Source organism: Malania oleifera, chromosome 2 (genome assembly GCF_029873635.1).
Source record: "Malania oleifera isolate guangnan ecotype guangnan chromosome 2, ASM2987363v1, whole genome shotgun sequence".
NCBI classification, from domain to species: Eukaryota; Viridiplantae; Streptophyta; class Magnoliopsida; order Santalales; family Ximeniaceae; genus Malania; species Malania oleifera.
In genome coordinates this window covers 61,059,204-61,075,719 of record NC_080418.1, presented here as the reverse complement: position 1 = coordinate 61,075,719, position 16,516 = coordinate 61,059,204, and the positions used below count along the sequence as shown (strand labels likewise).

Below are 16,516 nucleotides of genomic sequence, written 5' to 3'. Positions count from 1 at the left end.
AGGCTTTTAGTTGTTGTTGCTGCCTTAAGGACAAGCATTGATCTAACTTTTTAGATATGCTGTGTAGATTGGGTGTTAGGTCAAGGCTTGAGCTTAACTCATAAACTCCCTTTGGTTTGGAAGTGGATGCATTGGGGGGTCTACAAGCAGCCACATTGTGCTACTGGGAATTCTTACTTAGGTTCTGAAAGAGAACCCATGCCTCATTCTCATGCTTTGTGAAGAAAGTACCTCCACACGAGACATCTACCACGGACCTATCTCTCTCAGCTAACCATTCGTAAAAGGTTTGCACTAATTGCCACTTAGGGACCTAATGATGTGGACATTTACAAAGGAGGCCCCTAAATCACTCCCAGGTCTCAAAGAAAAGTTCCCCATCCGTCTGTGTGATACTTATGATTGCCCTTCATAGCTGGTTAGTCTTCCTAATTGGGAAGTACTTTTTCAAGAATTCATGCTGCATGATGGCCCAGTTGGTTACCGAGTTCAGCTCTAGGGACGTCAACCAATACTTGGCCTTATCCTTCAAGGAGAACCAAAAGAGCCTAAGATGAAAGGCGTCATCACTAAAATTGGGTATTCAGATGGTGGAGTAGATCTCCAAAAACTCATCTAGATGCTGATAAAGATTTTCTATGGAGTTCCCATAAAAGGTGGGCAACATCGAGATGATCGAAGTCTTAATCTCGAATTGTGCCACCTGAACATCTAGGAACCATATTCAAGACAGCGATGTGTATGCATTAAGTACAAAGTAGTCCCTAAGAGGCCGAATGGGTTGCTCTACCACCATAAGTAAGCAGGGAGCTTAGGGTTCTAGGATTTAGTCAGCGGGAACAAGTGGAGGTTTGGCCATTGCTTTAAACTCAGATAACTCTGCAAACTCAGGATTAAAGATAGGTTCCTAGAGAATCTACATGACCTTTCAATCTCAGGATCAAGAGGAATTATCTTAGGCTCTAAAGAACACAAACCAAATGTACACACTTGAAGCACACAGATGTAAGACTTCAGATTCAGAAAACCAAAATAAAAAGAAAACAAATAAAAAAACAAAGCAATAATACTCTAAAATGGAAGTTGGCTTATAACCGTAGCTAAGTCCCCGGCAAGAGCGCCAAAATTTTGGTAGGCTCGTGAAGGCTTGGGACCTTAACTACCAAAGATAATATTTATAAAACCTAACTAATCCCAAGTGTTGGCCTAACATGGCTTTCAAATCTTATTTTAATGATAACAAATCAAGGTAAATTAAACATGTTATAGTTTAAGTAATGATGTTTCAGGAAAATCAAGACTATGAAGTTCAAAAGTTTAAGTATTAAGAGTTCAAGATCACAAGTGATTATTAAAAGCTCATACTCCAACAAAAAGTGAACAAAAGGAAGCTTAAAAGGTCAAAGACAGACAAATCTTGTGGAAGCTTAATGGATATTGAAGCTCAAGACAAAATAGACTCAAATCAAACATATACATGAAAACTTCAAGTTTAGAAAGTTTTAAAGTCTTAAGGAAGTCTTGTGTAAGTACTTCAACTAAATATCAAAATGAATGCTTTGAAGCTCATTAAGGTTAATCATGGACCTAGATACCTTATTTTTGAAAACCCTTGAAAATATCTTTCAAAAGTATCAAAACAAGTTGGCAAGAGATTTTGGAAACAAGATTTAAAAAATAATGTTTTAATTGCCCAGGCGACTGACCCATGTCTGGTCAGGTGACTAACAATTTTATTGAATTAAAATGGGAAGACAGTATAGGCACAGGCGACTAACCCCTGTGAGTTCAGGCACCTAACCCTGTTATGATTGTGATAATATGTTGTATTTAAAGTCTAGGTGTCTAACCCCAATGAGTTTTGGCGCTTGACCTTCGTAACAACTATTTTAAAACAGCTTTTAAATGTTTCCAAATTAAGTTGCTTGTGCCCCAAACATTGTAAAAACTTGGGAAGCACTCCAAGTAACTTGGGCAACACGAAAACATGACTTTTTAAGCCTATAAATACATGATTTCACAAATCATATCTTACCAAGAATTCATGGCAGCAATCAAGCATACAACTTTCATACTCTTCCAAAAGCTCTTTTGCTCACATACTTGCTGGAGTTTTACTGAGATTTTCTAGGCTATTTTTCACTGATCTTTGAGCATAAAACTCTAAGTTTTATCAATCCAAAGAAAGATCCCTGTGATATAATCTCTGAACTTCAATTCTATTCTTCATTGATATTTAAATTGAAGTATTCTTAGTTGTGCTATAACTTGTACTAATCTGCTCTTTTTGAGAGTAATTCTTATATGCAAGAAGTTATTTCTTGTCTTCTTGTTTTCTTGATGGTTCAGTACTGTTGAATCGTTGTACCAAGCATGAGGTATCGCTTGAAGAGGTGAGCTCCAACCTATTGAAGGAGTGTTGTAAGGTTGCTCCTACCCATAAAGGAGTGGTGTACTGGAATCCTTAGGTGTGTTGCATAAGGCAAGGACATAGGCAGGTATAGCCAAAGAATTGATAATGTGTATTACATAAATTTTGAAAAGCTAAAATCTCAAGATATCACATGCTTAGCAACTATGAATGAAGTAAGTTGGTTATGGCATAGAAGACTAGGACATGCTAGTATGAACTTACTATCAAAACTAGTCAAGAAGAACTTAGTTAGAGGACTACCTAGCATAAAGTTTGTTAGGGATAAAATTTGTGATGCTTGTCAATTAGGAAAACAAACTAAGTCTAGCTTTAAGAAGAAGAATTACATCTCCACTAGCAAGTCCTTAGAGCTTATTCACTTAGACTTATTTGGTCCCACTGGGACACAAAGTATAGGAGGAAAGCAATATGCTTTCATCATCATTAATAACTACTCCAGATTTACCTGAGTACTCTGCTTAGCCTCAAAAGATGAAACATGTAATATGTTGATAAACTTGTATAAAAGACTTCAAAATGAAAAAGACTATGGTGTTCAAAATATTAGAAGTGATCAAGGAAGAGAATTTAATAATAAAGATATTGAAAAATTTTGCAATGAACATGGAATTAGACATAACTTTTCAGCACCTAGAGCTTCACAACAAAATGGAGTTGTCGAAAGAAAGAATAGATCCTTTCAAGAAATGGCTAGGACTATGTTAAATGAACATAAGCTACTTAAGTACTTTTGGGTTGAATTGGTTAATACTGCATCCTATGTAATGAATAGAGTTTCCATTAGATCAAGTTTAAATAAAATTCCCTATGAATTATGGAAAGGAAAAAGGCCTAACATAGCTTACTTTCGTGTATTTGGATGTAAGTGTTTTGTACTTAATGATAAAGATGACTTAGGGAAATTTGATGCAAAATTAGATGAAGGTATCTTTTTAGGATATGCATCAAATAGTAAAGCCTTTAGAATTTATAATAAGAGAACTCTCACAATCATTGAATCAGTCCATGTAACCTTTGATGAATCTAATCCTTTTACCAAATCAATTAAGATTGAAGAAAAAGATGATGGTTCACAAAAACTAGAAAATGTAGAAATCATATAAGTTAAAGAAGAGAAAAATGAAGAAACTCCACATGATGATCCTATAGAAAAACCTGAGTTACCCAAAGAATGGAAATTTGTAAGAAATCATCATAAAGATCAAATCATAGGAGAACCTTCTCAAGGAGTATCTACTAGATCATCATTGAAAAACTTATGCAACCACTTTACATTTCTATCCCAAGACGAACCTAAAAACATTGAAGAAACCTTGAGCGATGATTCTCGGAACCTAGCTATACAAGAAGAGTTAAATCAGTTTGATTCAATAATTGGAACAAGATGGATATTTAGGAATAAAACGATGAAAATGACATAATAGTAAGATATAAGGCAAGACTTGTAGCTCAAGGATTCAATCAAGAAGAATGAATAGACTATGAAGTTTGCTCCTGTAGCAATCATATACATCTCATAAAGAATTCAAACTCTATAAAATGGATGTAAAGAGTGTATTTTTAAATGGATTCATTAATGAAAAGGTCTATATGTAATAACCTCTTGGTTTTGAGGATATAAATAACTCTAATTATGTATTTAGATTAACAAAAACATTATATGGGTTAAACAAGCTCTTAGAGCTTGGTATGAGAGGTTGAGCAAATTTTTATTAGAAAACATATTTTCAAGAGGAAAGGTTGATAGCACGTTATTCATACAAACCAAAAATAAAGACATGTTTATCGTACAAATTTATGTTGATGATATTATATTTGGTTCTAAAAATGATGATTTATGTAGAGAATTTTCTAAATGTATGTAAGATGAGTTTGAGATGAGCATGATGGGAGAGTTAAATTACTTCCTAGGATTACAGACTAAGCAAGCTAAAAATGGAACTTTTATAAATCAATTAAAATATATAAGGGACATGCTTAAGAAGTTTGACATAAAAGGAAGTAAGCCCATAGGAACTCCCATGAGTACCTCCATAAGTCTTGATAAAGATGAAAAAGGAAAACCAGTAGACATGAAATACTATCGAGGTATGATAGGAAGTTTATTGTACTTCATAGCTAGTAGACCTAATATAATGTTTAGTGTATGTATGTACGCTCGGTTTGAATCAGCTCCTAAGGAATCCCATCAGATAGTCGTCAAAATAATTCTAAGATACTTAATAGGCTCAATTCATTTAGGACTATGGTATCCTAAGGACGCCAGTTTTGAAATGATTAGTTACTCAGATGCAAACTATGTGAGTTGTAAGATTGATAGAAAAAGTACAAGTGGAACTTGTTATTTTCTATGATTATCTCTTGTCTCTTGGTTCTCTAAGAAACAAAATTTCGTAGTTTTATCCACCGCTGAAGTTGAGTATGTGGTAGCAAGTAGTTGTTGTGCACAAATACTCTATATGAAACAACACTTAAAAGACTTTAATTTAGAGTACTCAGTCATACCAATTAAGTGTGATAATACAAGTGCGATAAACATTTCCAAATATTTGATATCATACTCAAGAACCGGGCACATAGATATAAGACATAATGTTCTAAGAGATCACGTGCAAAAAAGAAGATATACTACTTGAATTCATAAATACAAATGACCAATGGGAAGATATTTGCACAAAATCTCTTCCAAAAGATGGATTTATATAAATTAGAAGAGAACTTGGTTTATTACATAGTAGAGAAGTTGTTTTGGAAGAAGTCGTGTTGAGTAAAAAACTAAGAATGGAAGTTTTGTAAGATCAGGTGACTAAGCTTGGAGGCCTAGTCAACTAGACTTTGAAAAAGGGAGGATTAGGCGCCTGAGCGATTTGACCTCAGGCGACTACAGTGCTACTGACTTGTGAAAATTGAATTTCATTAAGTGTCAGGCAACTGAGCCCGAAACCTCAAGCTCCTGGATTGACGGGACTTTATATATTTCAAGCACGAAAACCTTAACCTTTTAGATCACTCACCTGAGCCTCCCTCTCTTGATCTCCCTTGATCCTTAGCCTCAAAATCCTTCGAATCAAAGCCTCAAAAACACTTTCCTACACCTTTCTCCACAAATTCTAGGGTTTCTCTTCAATCAAGATGTCTCACACCAACACTACGGTGAATCGTGGTGCCTCTTCCGGGAGAGATGACGGAAATATCAAGAGATGGCTCGTAACTCCTCAATCCCAACATCAATACAGAACTCATCTTCATTCTATGGATCCGATTTTTGGTAAAATCCTTGATACCACGTTCTTTAGGTCAGAATTTCTCGACATTCTACCAATGTTTCAAGAAATTGGATTGAAAAATTTTATAGTTTATCAATCAAAAGGCCTTTATCTGAACTTAGTGAAAATATTTTATGCAAATATGGTAAAAGGCAAGTCCGTATTGACCACTAAAGTTAAAGGAAAGGCTATTGCCTTAACACCATAGACATTGGCCCCTATCTTGCAACATCAGATTAGGAGAATTTGAATGTCCAACACTTGCTCAATCATGAATTATGGAGCGGGTTCACCCCCGAGGAATTTTTGTCGTCAATCATGGTAGAGGAACTAGTATACTTTGGACATCCTTCCCTGTATAAGAAGCTGGATTTACAAGAACAAATCCTTCTGTAGTTATGAACAATAACCTACCCAAACTGGTTCATATGATCACATATCCTACATTTATTGCTTTGTGTTATGGCGTTTGTTAAAAGGGAAGAAACTTGATTTGCCCAACTTAATTCTGAAATGAAGGTGGTCTAAATTGGAAGTTCATCGTGTCATTATTCCATATGGTGGTATTCTAAATCTCCTATTTGCTCACCTTAGTGTCACCACTCCCACTGAGCTATTCATAAAGAGAACTCGATATGATCCTTTCCACTCTACGACCCTGAAACAAATGTGATATGTAAAACATCAACAGGGTTGGTTTTTAAAAAGGGGTAGACCACCAAGACAAGCAGATGCACCTCCACCTCCAGCTTAACAGCAAGAACCTGAGCCTGACACTCCATCTTGGTTTGTACCCTTCCATTATCAGTTCATTACATTTAGTAGTGATATGCGCTCGAGAATACAGTAACTTAAGGAGAATGTGACCTCATTCCAGACTACCTGCTCCTCACTTGACTAGCGCCATACTCGCATAGAGTAGTATAGGGCTAGTTCTTCTAGGAGTGCTACTCCTATGGACATCAGCTCTACACCTCCTACTGATGACGCATCTGATGAGGAGTCTGAAGAAGGAAGTGATGAGGGTATTGAACAAGATGTTGCATCTGATGATGATGATGATGCAACTAATGATGATGATGATGATGCCTCTGATGATACTTGATCTATTTGTTGTTTTTTGTGTTGTATCTCAGTTATCTATGTATTGGCTTTGCATCTCTGTTGTTTTTTTGTTTCTTTTTGGCATGTAACTCCCTATATTCATGACACTTGTATACCTTGTTGCACTGAATATGCATATTATTGTGTACTATTCTAAGTATCCTTGTGACTATACTATTTGTTTCTTTTTGATTGATGTCAAAAGGGGGAGAGAAATTTCAGCACAAAAATGAGAACATATTTGAAAATCGTAAATAGCAAGGGGGAGAAAACCAAAAAATGAGAACATACTTGAAAATCATAAATAGCAAGGGAGAGAAAACGAAAATGCAAAACTTGAGATATGATCTGCTGTTACTAATGTTGAAATAAACTATGATGCACTAATACTTAATTATGATACTTGAGTTATGATCTGTTATTACTAATGCTAAAATGAACTATGATGCACTAATACTTAATTATAATACATAGATCTTTGAACTTACATCTAAAACGCTAATTTTGATATATAGATAAATATATATATATATATATATATATATATATATGAATGATTATTTTTCCAAACATTGTTAAAAGTGTGCTTATTTTAAGGGGGAGCCTTATCAAGGTTCTCTCATCTTTACTCTTTATTTGTAATCATCAAAAACGGGGAAATTATTGGCCTAACATGGCTTTCAAATCTTATTTTGATGATAAAAAATCAAGGTAAATTTAACATGTTGTGGTTTAAGTAATGATGTTTCAGGAAATCAAGAATATGAAGTTCAAAATTTTAAGTATTAAGAGTCCAAGATCACAAGTGAATATTAAAAGCTCATACTCCAACAACAAGTGAACAAAAGGAAGCTTAAAAGGTCAAAGACAAAAAAATCTTGTGGAAGCTTAAAGGATATTGAAGCTCAAGACAAAATGGACTCAAAGCAAACATATACATGAAGACTTCAAGTTTAGAAAATTTTAAAGTCTTAAGGAAGTCTTGTGTAAGTACTTCAACTAAATATCAAAATAAATGCTTTGAAGCTCATTAGGGTTAATTATGGACCTAGAGACCTTATTTTTGAAAACCCTTGAAAATATCTTTCAAAAGTATTAAAACAAGTTGGCAAGAGTTTTTGAAAACAAGGTTTAAAAAATAATGTATTAACTGCCCAAGCGACTGACCCTTGTCTGGTTAGGCAACAGACAATTTTGCTGAATTAAAATGTGAAGACAGTATAGGCATAGGCGACTAACCCTTGTGAGTTCAGGTGCCTGACCCTATTCTGACTATGATAATACACTGTATTTAATGTCCAGGAGACTGACCCCAATGAGTTTAGGCGCCTGACCTTCGTAACAACTATTTTTAAATAGCTTTTAAATGTTTCCAAATTTAGTTGCTTGTACCCCAAACTTTGTAAAATTTTGGGAAACACTCCAAGTAACTTTGTCAACACAAAAATATGACTTTTTAAGCATATAAATACATCATTTCATAAATCAAATCTTACAAAGAATTCATAACAGCAATCAAGCAAACAACTTTCATACTCTTCCAAAAGCTCTCTTGCTCACATACTTGCTAGAGTTTTACTGAGATTTGCTAGGCTATTTTTCACTGATCTTCGAGCATAAAACTCTGAGTTTGATCAATCCAAAGAAAAATCCCGGTGATATAATATCTAAGCTTCAATTCTATTCTTCATTGATATTTAAATTGAAGTATTCTTAGCTGTGCTATAACTTGTACTAATCTACTATTTTTTAGAGTAATTCTTGTATGCAAGAAGTTTTTTCTTATTTTCTTGTTTTTTTTATGGTTCGGGGCTTTTAAATTGTTGTACCGAGCATGAAGTATCGCTTGGAGAGGAGGGCTCCAACCTACTGAAGGAGTGTTGTAAGGTTGCTCCTACCCATAAAGGAGTGGTATAGTGGAATCATTAGGTATGTTGCCTAAGGTAAGGACGTAAGCGCGTATAGCTAAACCTCTTAAAAAACTCGGTCTCACTCTCTTCCCTACTCTTTAGTTTTTTGCATATATAAATTGTGTGGATGTTTATTTAGGTGTTGGAAATTAAATTTTTGACTTTTTGAGTTTGATCTCTACTTTGATGCTGACAAACACATGCATTTATTATGTGTGTGTTTTACTACGTGAACAGGTATTATTCAGGTCACACATAAGATCAAAAGAACATGGAAGCCAAGGCAGGTCCTAAAGCACAAATCATGCATATTCCATGGAGTTAAAGAGCAAAAAAGATAAAGAAGACATTTGTTTTTACTTGTATATGCATTTATTTTTATATTTGGTTTGTAATAATGTACGCATCTGCATGATATGTCTTGTATTCGTAGATACGCCTTAGATTGACCATAGGGAACCGAATGACCATAGGGCACCCTTCAGTCGACCGAAGGTCGACCAACGCTAAATTTTTGGGGTTATTTCTCAAATGCCTTAGACTGACTCTAGGACCCTCATTTCTACATGAAAACGTGCCCTATTGACTTAAAGTTAATCATCATATGAATAGGGACAATCTTATAAAAAGAAAGGGACCTAAATGCCCAAATTGGCATGTTCGGTCGACCGAACCCTAGTACTCAGGGACCTTTGGTCGATTGAACCTCCACCAGGTCAACAGATTGACCCTTCGGTCGACCGACCAAAATGTAAAACAATGCCTTGATTAACCGAATGTACACGTGGAAAGTCCCAACTCCCTGGTCAACTGAACCACCAAGTTCAACAGGACTTGGTCAACCAAAGTTCATAAAGTTCGGTCAACCGAACTCAATCTAGTCGACCAAACTTGGGAGGGTTCAGAATCGCCTTTGGACAGTCGACCAAATCTATAGTTCAAAAATCCCTTAGTCGACCAAACTTATTGAGATGGTCGACTGAACCTTAAAAATGGTCAACCGATCCTCTCGGGTTGGAAATATTTTGAAGCGCTAAAACATCATTAAGATTTAATTAATCTTTTCCAAAATACCGAGCGTGTCCCCAACGGTCATATTTTCTTGGAAATCTATTAATACCCCTTCATTACTCTAGATTAGTAACTTTGATTAACTTTAGAAACCTCTCAAATCATTTTCTTAATCAAAGTTCCCCCACTTATATTTTCATTGCAAAATCTTTTTGGGGTTACAATTTATACTCTCCAATCTTTTCCAATCATTATTTTGAAAATCGTTTTGAAGAGAATATTTTACTTTGGACATTTATTTTACACTCATTTACATTTACTCTCATTTGTAACTTCATTTATTAAAATCTTTTTTGAGAGTAGCTTTAATATTTCTTCCAAATATTTTTTTATAAACATTTTTTTTGGAAAAAATCTTTTGTTACACAAATATCTTCTTGACCTTGAACTCTAGTTTCTCCAAACATTTTAGCAAAAATATTTATTAGAAAACATAATAATTATTTTGATATTTTTATTTGTGCATTAATTATTTAGATAAACATCTTTACTCTACTAAGCATATATTTCATATCATATTAGAGTGCATGCATTTGAGCTTAAATGTGTACATTTTTGCTCGTATTTTTTAGAAGCATTTTCATGTACAAAAATGTTTTTATTGTATCGGTTGGGTTCAGCCCGAAATTGAACTGGGGAGTCTCAGCCCCGTAAATAATACCGATTCAGTTTAACTCAAAAATTGAATTGGGGAGTCTCAGCCCCGTAAGTGAGACTGGTTCAGTTCAACCCAATAATTGAACTAGGGTTTTACTCACCCCGTAAGGAGAGGATGTAAAAGGCTTTTGCTCCACCCGTTTAAGTGATAAGAGTTAGTGTAATCCTTGGGGGGTATGCCCAAGACGGGGACGTAGGCTGGTTTGGCCAAACCCCGATAACAAATATCGTGTGTCGCTCTCTCTCTCTCTCTCTCTCTCTCTCTCTCTCTCTCTCTCTCTCTCATTTAATTACTGCACTTTAATTTTCATATGTGTATGCTTGCATGTTCATTGTTATAATTATTCGCATGCACACATTTAATTTAAATGAGATATGTTGCACACATGTATGTATGTGCCAATAGTTTAATCATTTTACATACACGTTTGTATTATGAATGGGATATAAACTGTTGTGAATCGATGTAAATGTTTAAATTAGCCGAAATATTTTAAAACCCAATTCACCCCCCTTCTTGGGATTACACCAAAGTCAACATAAATTGATATTGAGACTGAGGAAAACTTTTAGTTAAAGGGAGTACGTTGATTGATTTTTTTCAAAAACCTTAAAAGGGGTACGTTGATTAATCATTTGTGGAAACCTTGATTAAAGAAAGAACGTTGATGAAGAAACCTAATTGATAACAAAATTTGAATCTTGAAAGCACTGCTGCAATTCATATATTATTTAAGTGATTTGTGGATTATATTGGCTTGTTGATTGATTGATTGTTTGGGTGTGGATTTAAATTGCTACAAGATCAAGTTAATATACTGTCTAATTAAGATTTAAAAGTAAATTTGTTTTTTAGCGGATATTGTAATTATAATTTATACTTCATTTAATTGACTAACTTGTGAATTGAGATTGGTTTATTATTTGGTTATTAAGTTAAAATTGTTACAAGATCAATATACTCATTCATAAAGTTTTAAAAGTGAATATTGATTCCTTGCTGATATTGTAATTCAAATCATCCTTGTGTGTTTACTAAACTTACAATAAGTTGAGAATTTATAAAAAGAGTTCAAAGAAATTTTAAAAAAACCCAATTCACCCCCTCCCCTCTTGGGACTATACCTTACTTTTCACTAAGTTCAATAGAGAGTGAGGGGTCGGGTGTCAATCCTTAGGGACTTAAAACACAAGTATCAAACTACTTCCAAATCAGTTTATTGTAGCCTTGTGTAAAAGAAAAGTAAAAAAGTGGTATTTTGCAATGAGTGTAAGAAAGATGCTATTTTGCAATGAGTGTGCTAAAAACTACTGGAAAGTAGATAAAATCTATGTTACCCTACTCCTACAAAGCAATGCTTGGATATGAATCAGACGCTAGACACCGTGCCTCTAACTACTTTCAACCAGATATACATAAGAGTACAAACCCGAGATTCTCAAACCAAAGTGGGAGAGGGTATGTTGGCTTTTTGGGTCTGATCCCCATTATGATGCTGACAAAGCATCTGTATCTTATGTGTGCACTAGTATGTCAACAGGTTTAGTACAAACATAAGATGTGAGAAAATGGAAGCATATTGGACTTAAAGTTTATGCATTTCAGGCGTATTCCACGCAGAAGAGCAAAAGAAGAAGATACTTCATTTAATTTGTATATGCATTTAGGTCTTTATATTTTGGTTTGTAATAAATACATACATCCTGCGTGATATGACTTAATGCTCAAATAGACCATAGACAGACCTTAGGGCAGACTTGGTCGACCTTGGGTTTTTATACGCTTTAACTAAATTGCCGCAATCTTATTCACACCCGGTTGAAAAAACAAAGGGACTGAATAAGACTTAAATGCACATTTTTTAATAGCCTCAGGCGACCAAACCTTGGCGTTATAAATGCCTCAATCGACTGAACCAACCTAAATTCAAACTGTTGACTAAGGGTCGGGTTATCGAACAATATTTGTACGTATTGTCCACGATCGACCGAACTTAAAAATGACGTTTTCTACCTTCCCCGATTGCTCGAACTTTTAGTTCAAAATTATCATGGGTGACCAAATTGTGAGGTTCGGCAAACCGAACCACTTGTCGAGCAACCAAACCTCGAACGATTGGAAAATCGCCTTGGCCCAGCCAACCAGACTCACCCTCATGCACCCAAACTCAAAAATTCATCTTTTCTCTTTGTCTGTTTGGGTGACCGACCCTAAGGACCGAACGACCGTAACTCTCGAGTTGCCAAAAATTAACTACGATAATTAAGGTTAAAATTTAGTTAAACATTTCTAAAATTTTCAATAGGTCCCTAACGGTTATATTTTTTAGAAAAGCTATAAATACCCTTTTCATTTATTTAATTAGCAACTTTGATTAGTAAATATTTTCTCTCAAATATTTTTAACCTCTTGTTAATCAAAGCTCCCCCAACTTATTTTTTATTGCAAAAACTATTTCTTGGGGCAAATATTTTACTCTCCAAAACTCTCTTTCATTTATTATTGTAAATCATTTTTACAAGAGAGTATTTTATTTGGTATTTTACTTGCTTTGATTTGCATATAGATCTTCAAATGCATATATTTTGTTTTGTACAAAATTTTTAAAACTATAATCCTAGGTTCTCCTACGTCTTATTGAAAATATTTTTTAGAGAAATATTTGGTTTATGGTTTAAATCTTTGTAGTCTTCATCATACATATTATGTTCAAAGATTGCAAAAATATTTTGAGAAACGCACCCTTACTCTACTGAACACATTTCATATCATAAGAGAGTGTATGTTTTAGAGCTTTAACGTTATACATCTATGCTTGTATTCAAAAGCATATTTTTTTATGAAAAATATTTTTGATAGAACGATTGGGTTCAACCTAGGATTGAACTGGGGAGTCTCGGCCCCGTAAATGAGACCTGTTCGGTTCTGCCCGAAAATTGAACTAAGGACTCTCAGTCTCATAAGTGAGACAAGTTGGGTTCAACCTTGTAATTGAACTGGGGTTTACCTCGCCTCATAAGGATAGGTTGTAACGGCTTCTGCTCCGCCCGTTTAAGTGAGCATGGTTAATGGAATCTTTGGGGGGTATGCCTAAGGCGGAGACGTAGGCTGGTTTGGCCAAACCTCGATAACAAATCTTGTGTCGCTCTCTCTCTATCTCATTTATATTTTCGCACTTAAATTTCCGTATGTCTATGTTTTTTTATTAACGGTTACAATTATTTGAATGCACACATTTTAATTGAATTAGATACACTACACATGTGTATGCTTAAACTCATAATTTAATTATTTTACATACACACGTTTACATTGAATAGGATATGATTTCTGGTGAATTGGAGAAATTTTTAAATTAGCCAAAGAGTTTTTAAAACCCAATTCATCTCCTCCCCTCCCCCCCCCCCCCCTCTTGGGATCACACCAATTCCAATAGGGTCATTTGAGGGCACAGGGTAGCAAAGGTGCACCAGCTGTCCGAAGTACAGTCGGGAACCAGAGTATACCATGTCTCAACGATCACATGAATACCTCTGCATATCCATAAACAACTACTTCTGCCTCACTGAAACTGTAGTTGTGCTTATCCTTATATACAACCTTTCATCATACACAAAGCAATAAATTAAAGAGAGTAAATGGAAAGCAGTAAAGAAGAAAGCAAGTAAAAAGATCATCCCTTTAGTATTCAAAATGTCTGTCACTAACTCCATAAGGTACAAGAGAGTGATCATGTAATATACACAGAGAGCACATGAATGCCGCTGGTTGTCACAGGTCATTAGACACTTCACACATAAATCGGAACAGGAATTGAAATTTAATCTACTCCTACTCTAACTTGCCTCTCACTGACATCTTAGGTCTCTCACTAACCTATGAGAGGCCAAAGAGGAACCCAAAGCTCATGTTCATAGTGAGTACTTATAGGCTCTAGGGTTTACAAAGTTTGTTTCACAATTTAGGAAAGTCTGCAACATATCTCACGTAGAAGATTGCCACTATCGACAAGGTTGCTCCCATGCCCCTCTTGTGTGCACACCGGTCGAGTCTCGCGGCAAATCATGAATTCAAATCTTCAACGTCTTCGACTAAGTCTTACATCTAGTTTTTTCTAGTCGAGTTGATGGTCGAGACTTGAAGGATCTCGATCTTTAGGAAATCTCAAGAACTCCACGTAGTTGCCCCTCAAGGTCTCTTGATCGACCACTTGGTCAATGCTCTTAGTATTCTAGGCTCAGGAGAGTTCAACATCTCGCCTTAGTCGCTCTTGAGGGTTACATAGTCGATCACTTGGTCGACCCTTGTAGCATTTCAATCTCAGTGTGAACTTCGGAGTCTGTAGTGGAAGACTAGGTCGCCCTTGGTGTTGCTAGTCGCACCACTTGGTCTAGCCATTGATGATCTGGAGCTTCAGGAGTTTGGCTGAGCATCTAATTTGAGCTTTTTGTGTCCCCAACTTCTCCTTTAGCTTCTCGTACGCCTAACTCCTTGGTTTTAACCCGTTTTTCCTAAAAAAAACCAAAAAACCTTGCGTAACTCTAAATAGTGATAACAATGGGTAAATACACAATAAATAAGGATAAACAAGGGTAAATGAGGGTCTAAAATCATGCGTTTCAGGGATTCATCACTAAGATGACATATGTACGTACTTTGATTGTAGTAGCTTCTATTAACCAATGGAACCTCTCACAGCTAGATGTCAAAAATGCCTTCCGAAATGGGGATCTCAAAGAGGAAGCTTATATGTCTCCCCCTTGGTGTTCCTCATCATCCAGGGGAGGTTTGTAACTAAGAAAAGCTTTGTATGGTCTTAAACAGACTCCCAGGGCTTGGTTTGAGAAGTTCTCTGATGTTTTTTGTTCTTTTGGCTTCCACTCAAGTGATCATGATTCTTCCTTGTTTACTCCTTCCACTTTTTCTGGGCATATTATTCTCCTTCTTTATGTCGATGATATGATTTTAACTAGGAATGATACAGATGGGATTGCACAATTGAAATCAGCGCTTCACCACCACTTTGAAAGGAAAGATTTGGGACCCCTATGATACTTTCTTGGCATTGAGGTAACTTATTCTTCTAAAGGTTAACTCCTCTCTTAGTCAAAATATGTAGTAGATGTCATTCAAAGAGCCCGTCTTACTGATTCTTGGACTGTCACCACTCCTCTTGAACTCAATGCTCATTATACTTCTTCTGATGGAGTCCCATTGGCGAATCCAACTCTATGTCGTACTATTGTTAGCAGTTTGATTTATCTCACCATCACTCAACCTAATATTACATATGCAGTTCATTTTGTAAGTCAATTTGTCTCTTCTCCCACCACGATCCATTGGGCTGTCGTTCTCCGTATCTTGCGTTATATCCGCGGGACATTGTATCAAAGTATATTACACCCCTCTACATCCACTTTAAAACTTCGTGCTTATTCTGATTCCAATTGGGCTACAGATACGACAGACCGCAAGTCCACAACTAGTTTTTGTGTTTTTCTTGGTGACTCCCTCATTTCCTAGAAAAGTAAGAAGCAATCTGTAGTTTCTCATTCTTTTACTGAGGCTGAGTATTGTGCCACACTGAAACTCAATGAGGATAAATTCAAGAAATTTTTATTTCAATCAGAAACAATACACAGAGGAAGCAGCTCTCCTTTCTTTCTCTCTCACTGGCTTTACACTCTCAACACACCACACTTACAATGCACACACACTCACCTATTTATAGCAATTACAGAAAACAAATAATCAACAATGGTGGGAAGTTTGGTAAGGTTGGTGGCCAAATTTTGCTTAACTTCAATGGAGGTGGGCTGCCGGTTGATGAAGCTTCTGCAGTCAAAATATCGTCCCATTGTTCTTAAGTTTAATCTTCAACATCCCCCCTTAAACTTGACTCTCCTAACTTTGCATTCCGAGCATTGTCTTCAATCTTGCAAAAATATCATGTCTGAGTGGCTTTGTGAAAATGTCATGTTCTGCAAGATATCAATTCCACTTCTTTCTTCTTGACATGCTCCCTGATAAAATGATACCGAGTATCAATATGTTTGCTTCTTTCATGGTAAAC

The 16,516-nt window shown here is 35.7% G+C and overlaps 1 non-coding gene across 1 annotated transcript; it reads left to right on the top strand.

The window, feature by feature from the left end:
* Positions 1-311: 311 nt before the first annotated feature.
* LOC131150004 (small nucleolar RNA R71) lies at positions 312-417 on the top strand. Its single transcript, XR_009135391.1, has one exon. It is a non-coding gene; the product is annotated as a small nucleolar RNA R71 (small nucleolar RNA).
* Positions 418-16,516: the final 16,099 nt, after the last annotated feature.